At 32.7% G+C, this 9,079-nt stretch overlaps 1 long non-coding RNA gene across 1 annotated transcript; it reads left to right on the top strand.

Annotated features, from left to right (window-relative positions):
- The first annotated feature begins 1,466 nt into the window (after nt 1-1,466).
- Nucleotides 1,467-3,616, top strand: LOC143229815 (uncharacterized). The gene is made up of 2 exons (XR_013016082.1): nt 1,467-2,270; nt 2,962-3,616. It is a non-coding gene; the product is annotated as an uncharacterized LOC143229815 (long non-coding RNA).
- The last annotated feature ends 5,463 nt before the right edge of the window (nt 3,617-9,079 follow it).

Genomic DNA, 9,079 nt, shown 5'->3' with positions numbered 1-9,079 from the left:
TTCGGTGTTTATTCTGCGAAATGTAGAATACAGGTGCTCGTGTGTTTCATGTATAGAGATACTACTGTTCAAATTGAATACAATTCCAACGAGAAAGAATTTTGCATAAATTCCTATATCACTATATTTATTGATATAGATTTTCATTTCTAAAAAAATAAAAATTAAACTAAACAGAAAGATTCAGAAGGCTATTCACAATAAAACAATTTATAAATATTTATAACATAATAATTGTTAATTGTATGGAAGTTGTACTTCCAGTATTAATCTTATGACATATTCCACTTGCATCATCTAAATAATGAGGTTTATGTGTTGTGTTACCGCCAATGCTCCACACTTTCAATGCAAAATGCGCGAAAACAGGTATTGTCAAATTCCACTGTTCGATTAGACAAGAGCAGACCAAGAGTTAAAAGGAATGGGTTACCTCTTGTTTGCCAATTCAAGCTCTCAACGAAAGATGATTCGTTATCTAGTGACCTGATTCAAGTGGCTCATGGCAACAAGGAAACCGGTTGATCTAGTGGTTTCTTCTCGAAAGTATAAAGAAAACGAACTTTATCCAGCTGAATTAGTGGATACCTCAAAATGAAAAAAAAGTAGAGAAATTAGGTAGGCAAATATCTGGCTAGCCACCTGGCGTCAGAGATTTTCATTTGAAGCAACGAACTTCCTCAGTTACAGGATTCATAATATGTACGGATATTATGTTCGATATTATACCTGTGGAATTAACAGATTCTTTAAAATTTATATAAACGTATGTGTTTGTGTCTTAATATCTAATAATTAGCTGTTAGAATTTCAAGCTTCTGTGAATATAATTATACTATGTATTTGGTTTGTTTTCACCAGAAAGATTGTTGTTGTTTTGAATTAAGCACAAAGCTACACGATGGGCTATCCGTGCTCTGCCCACCACGGGTATCGAAACCAGGATTTTAGCGTTATAAGTCCTCAGACATACCGCTGAGACACTGGGGAACTCACGAGAAAGAACTACAATAATATATACCTAACATTTCTCTGAATGTGTTTACGTAAACCGAATCGTCGTCACTTTTCTTTACAGGTTGATTTACAGTACTTTAGTTTAGTAACGATGAAGTGCGTTTTACTCGTAAGTAAGATTAATTATTGTATTTTTTAATATCTTATATTTAATAAAATATGTGTGTAAAACATTTTGTTTAAATAATCAAAGTATTCTGCAGTACATAAAAAACACTATATCACAATATTGATAACAATATGTAACAATATATAGCTATATTTTCCAAATATTACAACAATTTTCATAGATCAAGTACTGTTCTGTGACTTACAAAATATCTCAACGTTAAAAGTGGAAAGTGTTCTTCATTCGATCTTATTTTATTACAACTACTTATTATACATTCTCGTTTGCAGCTTCCATGCTAATGGCAGTGATCTTTTCCTTACCACGGGTGAGTCAGCGAAACTTCTTCAGACACCGTCAAAAATTCAACTTAATCGGTCGATCGACTTAACTTTGTTGACTGAGAGAAATAACTCATATCCAGTATATATATGTATATTAGATGCCAAGACCGTTTACTTTTTGAAGACAAGTAAACAAAATAACCGTTTTTAATTATTTTATTTTTTATTTTTCCTGGTTATAATTTACATGATCTACTCTGTACCCACGGATATCGAAGCCCAGTTTTGAACGTCATAATTCTTCAGACCTACACCTGAGCTACTGGGGGCCATTTTTTTTAAATTTGACAGGTTTTTAGTTGTTTCAAGAAAGAGGTCACAGATACGTATACCTTCCAGCTCTACCCCACGGGGTTGTTCAGGAACAGTAGTTCACCTTCTTGCTGCTCGCGTGTCCCCTACTGGAGCATTGCTAAGTCTGCGGATTTACAACTCTAAAATCAGGAATTCTATTCCCCTCGACGGACACAGTAGATAGCCCGATGTGGCTTTGTTATACGAAAACACACACACATACAGTGTACTCGCGGAATGGGTTATTAACACCAGTGAAGATGTCGATAGAAATAAAGAAGATTGTTTTTTTCTGATTACTGTTTCTGGAGGCTTCGAGAAATGACGAATAAGATTCGATTGTAAATTTACAGGTCTTCTACCGTGATCTTCCGTAACAGGGAGCAAACTGCATTTCATGTAGAAGTGTTCTAGTCACTTCGACGTGTCCTCTGGCGGGACAGCGTTAACTTTACGGATTTACAACGTTGAAATCAGGGGCTAGATTCCTTCAGTTGACATAGCAGGTAAGGTGCTATGGCTTTGAAAAAATATACATATATGCAATGTCAGTTCCACATAATAAATGGGATAAATGGGAGATTGTCTTTTAAGTCAAAGAAATAGGCTCACATGAGAACCTTGTAGGTCCATCACGTATAGGGCATTATGAAAACATTATTTTATAACGCGAATTTATTGTTACTTTAGAAATGTTAATATTGTACGGTGTTACCAGTAAAATACACTATTAACTGTTAAGTTTACCATCTTGTCAATCTCCGAGTGCAGTTTTTAACAAACAAAGTTCTGAAAGAGTTTCAAACACATTTAGGTTTCTGTTACTTTCATTTAAGAAATATGTTTATTTAAAGTTAACACATAAAACGTAATTCGATGCAAGTTACGTGCCTTAGCTTGCAATTTAGATACTATAGAAAGTTTAAATTTTGTTTCAGTTTTCATATGACGATTTGAAAAATTGATTTGTTTGTGTTTTTCAACCTGTTTATAGATATACCTTTGCCTTATTGGAAAGTAGCCCATATTTATTTAATACGAAACTAAGTATAGATAAAGAGTACTGTAATTCTATTCCAGAAATGAATAAGAACATACGATTTTCACTAAACAAATTCACGTAAAAGTTTTTATACGAATGCATTACTATTGTTGCTTACACTGGAAACTGAAGTTCACGTTTTCTATATCTTACAGGCAAAACGAGTTGCTTACGAACTGCCAGACGGCGCGCATCTCGTTGTGGGCGATGTAAAACCAGGTTTGTACAGTGATGGGTTAGAAATGGCTGTTATGTTGATTTGACTAGCAAATGCCAGATCTTCCACGTATGTGTTCAACAGGTGTTGGATACTGGAGAGCAAATCGTTAATCAGTACAGCTTTCTCTGTGGTAACCAGACCGTTTTTAACCAACAGACTCTCAATTGTGCCTTCCAAGAAGAAGCTATACCTTGTGCAAACGCTCCTGACTTTTACTACGACAATAACAGCATAGGAATTGACGACGCACCTTTCTTGACTGATGATGACGTACAGAGAGCAAATCAACTCATTGGTGGATATGTTTCTCTTGTACAGAAAAAATAAAACTTGGAAAACATATAAAATAATGATCAATTGACCAGCCTATGAATATTGTTTTTCAGTATGCAACAAATAATTTCCTTTTTCATGTATAGCTTATAGAGTGGTTTAATGTAGGCATAAGTGATTCTGTGTTTTCTTTCTTAGTTCAGTATTATATCTACAGGAATAAAGCTAATAAACCTGAGAAGTAATATGTAATTTTTAACAACAGTATTTTTTTAGCATCGTATAGTCTGTTCAATAAACGATATTCCATACAAATGGTTAAAGTCTCCTATTATACTCATTCATTTCAAATTAAATTTTGTAAACATTATCACTAATTTGTTTGTGAATTTTCCAGTGTTAGGCCTCATGTGTTCTGTATTGACAGTTTACTTTTGTATGTATATGTATCGTATACTTACGTTTGTTATATGAAATTGTGCAACTTTGAATTGAAACTTGACATCTCTATATATCCACACTTTCAATTTTTTTTGTTAAACACCTTTTCAAATGTGCAAGTTTACCTGGAAAAAATTTAACAATATCAACGTCGATAAATATATTTAAAATATTTTCACACCACTAAAAGGTTCTCCATACAACGACTTTTCTGTTTGTCTTAATATCAAATAACACCATAAATTATGTTGTTCAAACTAAACTGGTCACAGGATCATAGATCAGCAACTTCAAGTAACGTGTAACCCGTATTAAACAATGATGAAAAATATATTGTTAAGATGTAATCACAAAATTCGATACCGATAAAAGAGGAATCTCATAAATATCTGAAATAACAAGTATTATAAAGAATAAAACTCAGTGTACAAGATATATTTATGGAAGTGTACGCACCACGAGGAAAGGAGTCCATTAAGTTCATACATATTGCCAAACGACTTTTGAATTCAATTATTTACAAATTTATTAATATTTTCAGACTGCAGGTGGCGCTAAATGATTGAAAGTGAATGTAGACTTCTGGCAAAATGATTTTCTTCCGGCTCAAAATGTACATATGTTACTTCCTAAAATTAATAATAAACAAAGTATGTCCATTGTTAAATTAAGTACAACTTTGTTGTATGGTTAATTGGCATTCACAGGTATTGTTATATTGGCTTAGAACATGAGTGAATCCCTATCTTTCTACAGGGAAAGCGTGTTAAGACGTGCGACTCGTAATCTGAGGGTCGCGTGTTCGCATCCCCGTCGCGCCAAACATGCTCGCCCTTTCAGCCGTGGGGGCGTTATAATGTGACGCTCAATCCCACTCTTCGTTTGTAAAAGAGTAGCCCAAGAGTTGGCGGTGGGTGGTGATGACTAGCTGCCTTCCCTCTAGTCTTACACTGCTAAATTAGGGACCGCTAGCACATATAGCCCTCGAGTAGCTTTGTGCGAAATTCAAAAAACAAAACAAACAAATATTCTACAATGGTGCCTCCCGCTAGTACAGCGGTAAGTCTCCGGATTTACAACGCTAAAATCAGGGTTTCAATTCCCCTCGGTGGGCTCAGGAGATAGCCCTATGTGGCTTTGCTATAAGAAAAAACACACAAACACACAGTGGCATATCAAACACAAGCAATACAGACCAGCTGGAGCTGAGCTTGATGAAAACTAAACCAAAATGGTACGTTTAACAAAATCCTTTAATTATCTGAAAGTTGGTACTAATGTTCCAACAAACAATATTTTATCTACTGATAAAAGAAGCATCAGTGTTCGTACTTCATTTGATTTTTATAAAAATATAGCTACAACATATCGCCATTGAAGACACCAAGTGAAATGTGTAGTCCAACAGTGTACCAGAGTTCCACTTAAACATTCTTTCAAGCTCATATTTAACAGCGCTCAAGTGGCATTCTGGCGTTCTTCAGTCCACAAAAATGTTTGACCACGCATAAAAAAAATAATTGATGTAAAACCGAATTTCAGAAATAAAGAAAAAAAATAAAATTATTAATGTCCTAAAACCTATCAGTTCCTGAAAGTTTTGTCATGAAGGCTATTCACAAGTTCATACCCGAAGGTTAATTCATTTGTAAGCCAACCAAAATTAAGATCATTCATGCAATCAATTCATGGCGTATTCATAGAACAGTTATTGGTAAAAAATCAGTTGGGTTAACAATTTCTAACATGTAGAAAAGCCAGTGCGTTTCGATAACATTACATTCCACCAATGGAATATATCCTGACATTATTGTTAATCCATCTACAGAAAGTACAAAATTAAATGCATAGACAAGACATCTGTAAAAATATTTGTTGATTTCGTAATTATGAGACTCCTTTGATTAAACAGGTTTGTTTTGCATTAAATGTTACTGATATTAACAGAAAATAGCTACATTCATAATCGATTACAGTTTAAATTGAATCCATATTTTGTTTCATTAATAAAATTATGCCCTTGGTTTTAGGCCAGGTAATAAACACAACATTCTTACTTTGGGCATATTTTACAAACGTTCACTACAGTTATAAGGTTTTACGATGACTTACACCTACATCACTAAATACATAATGAGCAGACAGTAACTGAACTATTTCTCAGGATAAATATGTTTGGGCTTTTATGACTCCTCCCATTTATTAAAGTGATAAAGTGTGACGTGACACACATCCGCTTTTGCAAAGGTTAGATATATATATTTATATGAAATGGATTTCACAGTTACAAATTAGAACACAATTTAAGACTAAAAAGACAGTTTGGATTTTTTATCCCCTCTGCCTCAATGCTGATTGGTTGAGTTAAACGAGCGATCTCGAGAACGTTACGCGTATACTCTTAGGTTCATTAAGTTTAGAGTTTGTAAAAAGTACAGAGATGTTATTTCAATTTTATAAATTATTATAATTTTTCTTTGTGTTGTATCAGTTTCTCTCACACGCACAAAGAATCTGTAGCACTATTAAATTTTAAAAAAATATCTTATTTCAGTTTCCACTTTTCTATTGTTCGATCCAAATCTTCAGAATAAATATTACTTTAGCTCATGGCTTTCAAGGGGTTGGACCACGATGCTTTAGTTCACTCAAGACTGTTTCAACATAAAGTGTAGCATTGTAATACTAATAACCTGCATTTAATTGTGATTTTAATATACTACTTCTGAGAGCTGATGCTGAAACACCTGTTAAACATGATTCAACTTGAAGGGTAATGTGTGAAAGTTTGTTTGCTTGTTATAAAGCAGAAGGCTACAAAATAGACTAAGAGTGATCTGAACATGTAGGTTTTCCAGCATCTACACTTACCCTTGAACTACATAGGGTATCTATGATAGATAATGAGGTGAAACATCAGTGAAATTGAACAAAAGGTTGAGAAATATAGATTTCTACCTAAAATACACTGATTATTTTCTAATATGATATTGGAAATATCGAATGTAAATAATAAATGTTTTAATCACGTGTTTCATAAGAAAATGTTTTCCATAATAAGTCTGTGTATTTATGTATTCATTTTTCTACCACGATACAAAATTTTCAGTTAATATTTATACTAGGTTTTGCATTCTCTTCTAGAACTTCCTTATAAAGTTTCATATATTAAACACGTGTATACCTAAGGTAAAAGTACTGTAATTGAGATTGAACTTTTCAACAAACACGTTTCACTAGTCAGTGTACCAGTTGTTCCTTCATCGTATTGGCAGAATAAGATACTTCCATTTCATCTCTCGTTGTGTTTATTCTGCCAAATGTAAATATTCACATCTTGTAACGATAATCCAGACATGAGTAGAATTTTATTGTACATTGTCTTCATAGCCCTAGTAACATACTTATTCGTCAGATCTGCAAGAGATCTTCTGGAATATTGTCTTCTGTTAGGACATGTAAATAAATTTATTCCTAACAAGTTTTGATATAAATATTTCTCTTCATGATGGTAGAATAATCGCTGTCCCAACTTTCAGTGGATATGTTATTATGGATTATTTGGTAAAAGTAAATGAGTAGTACAGTTTTTATATTGATATATGAAATGGATTTATTACTTAACACTTTTAACAGCCTACTCTAACCTGTATTTGTAAACTTAAGTACATAAACAGCATATTAACAGAATTATATTTCTTGTGGAATAATAAAAGGTTCAATAATTATGTTAAAAAATAAGTTTCTTTTTCTATTTGTTTTTAGAGGGGCAATACAATAAGGAAGAAATAATTATCTTCAATTATGTTTATCACGTGAATTTAATATATTGCTGTTCAAGGATGAATCAATATTTATTTCCAAGATATATTTTCAACAGTAAAACAAAAGAAAACAGTAAATACTTTATGCATTACATATAAAAATCTCCACAGTCAAAGTTCAATATATTACTAAGACCTGTCTTATATCATCTTTGTTCTTGATTGTCTTTCAAGTTGTAATATTCGGATACAAAGTTACTTGTGAGCTATTATTTGTAGGTAGTTTTTAGTCTGTAAACAGTTATGTAGCTAAAAAAGGATTTTACTATTTGTAAGAGAAGCTTTCAAACACACTCATATTATTTAAGTATTTAAGATGTTAGAGATATCACACACATCTATGATCTATCTAGTATGATCACCTCTGATGCTGTAAACAACAGAAAGTTTTGCACACTTTGTAACAACTGATATCATTAAAGTTATTAATTTCATGATTCAATATTGCAGTTGTGAACTATTGAAATTTCATGTTTATAAAAGAACTAATATAAAAGGTGTTTTAATATATATATTTATGTGCAATGATTGCTGTTACAAACAAACTGCTTATGAACTAGTATATTCTGTTGAGAATAAAATTACGCCGATCCCAAGGCTGGTAACTTTAAGAAACCTCTACTGCAGATTTAATTGATGGTGCAAATCGTAAAATTTTCTGATGTGAGATTTCTCAACCAAACAGTTTAACGTTTCGTGCTTCAGAAACGTCAGATTTACTCGAAGCCACATCCGCTATCCATATGACTAATCACTCTAATTTAGGCATAATGTAGGAAAAACCATTCTATGGTTGGGAAAGCGACTGCCCAGGGACCCGGATGAATGAAACCTGGTTATGCCACAAAACACCTTTACGTTACATCTATGTTTAATAGTTAAAACACCTTTAGACTAATAGACTATATCTTTGTTTAATCATTAAACCATCTTCGGACTACATCTTTGTTTTCTCAGGAAAACAACTTCAGACAACATCTTTGTTTAATCATAAAACCTCCTTTAGACTACTTCTTTCTTTGTTCGCGAAACCACCTTCAGACAACAATTTTGTTATTTCATAAACAACATAGTTTTTGGCTTTTATTTGCATATAGAAACTTGATACGTCAAGAATGATCGAAATAATAGTTTCAGCAATAATTAACACATGCATTTAATACATATAGATTGTTCTATTTAGTACGTTCTTCAAAATGTTAAAAGAGAGACAAAAGAGAAACTCCTGGTTGTAGGATACTTCTGTCTACACTCATTGACAACGTTCACTATTACGGTGTCAGTCACTTAAATATAATAAATTTTGGGTTCAGATAATTATAAAAAGCAGCCATAACGAAATCAACTTCTTATTAATCAAGCTTCACTATGTATTTTGTCACGGAAGATATGTTGAGTTTCTTTAATATACATTTTATTCAATAAACCAACTTCCAAAAATAAACGTTTCTTTATTTTATCAAGTGATTTAACTCATCTGTAATGAACATTTTTGCTGTGTAAGAAAAGTTCAAC

The sequence above is a fragment of the Tachypleus tridentatus genome, chromosome 10 (assembly GCF_004210375.1).
Source record: "Tachypleus tridentatus isolate NWPU-2018 chromosome 10, ASM421037v1, whole genome shotgun sequence".
In the NCBI taxonomy this organism is placed as follows: Eukaryota; Metazoa; Arthropoda; class Merostomata; order Xiphosura; family Limulidae; genus Tachypleus; species Tachypleus tridentatus.
This window is presented reverse-complemented; position numbering and strand designations above follow the sequence as displayed.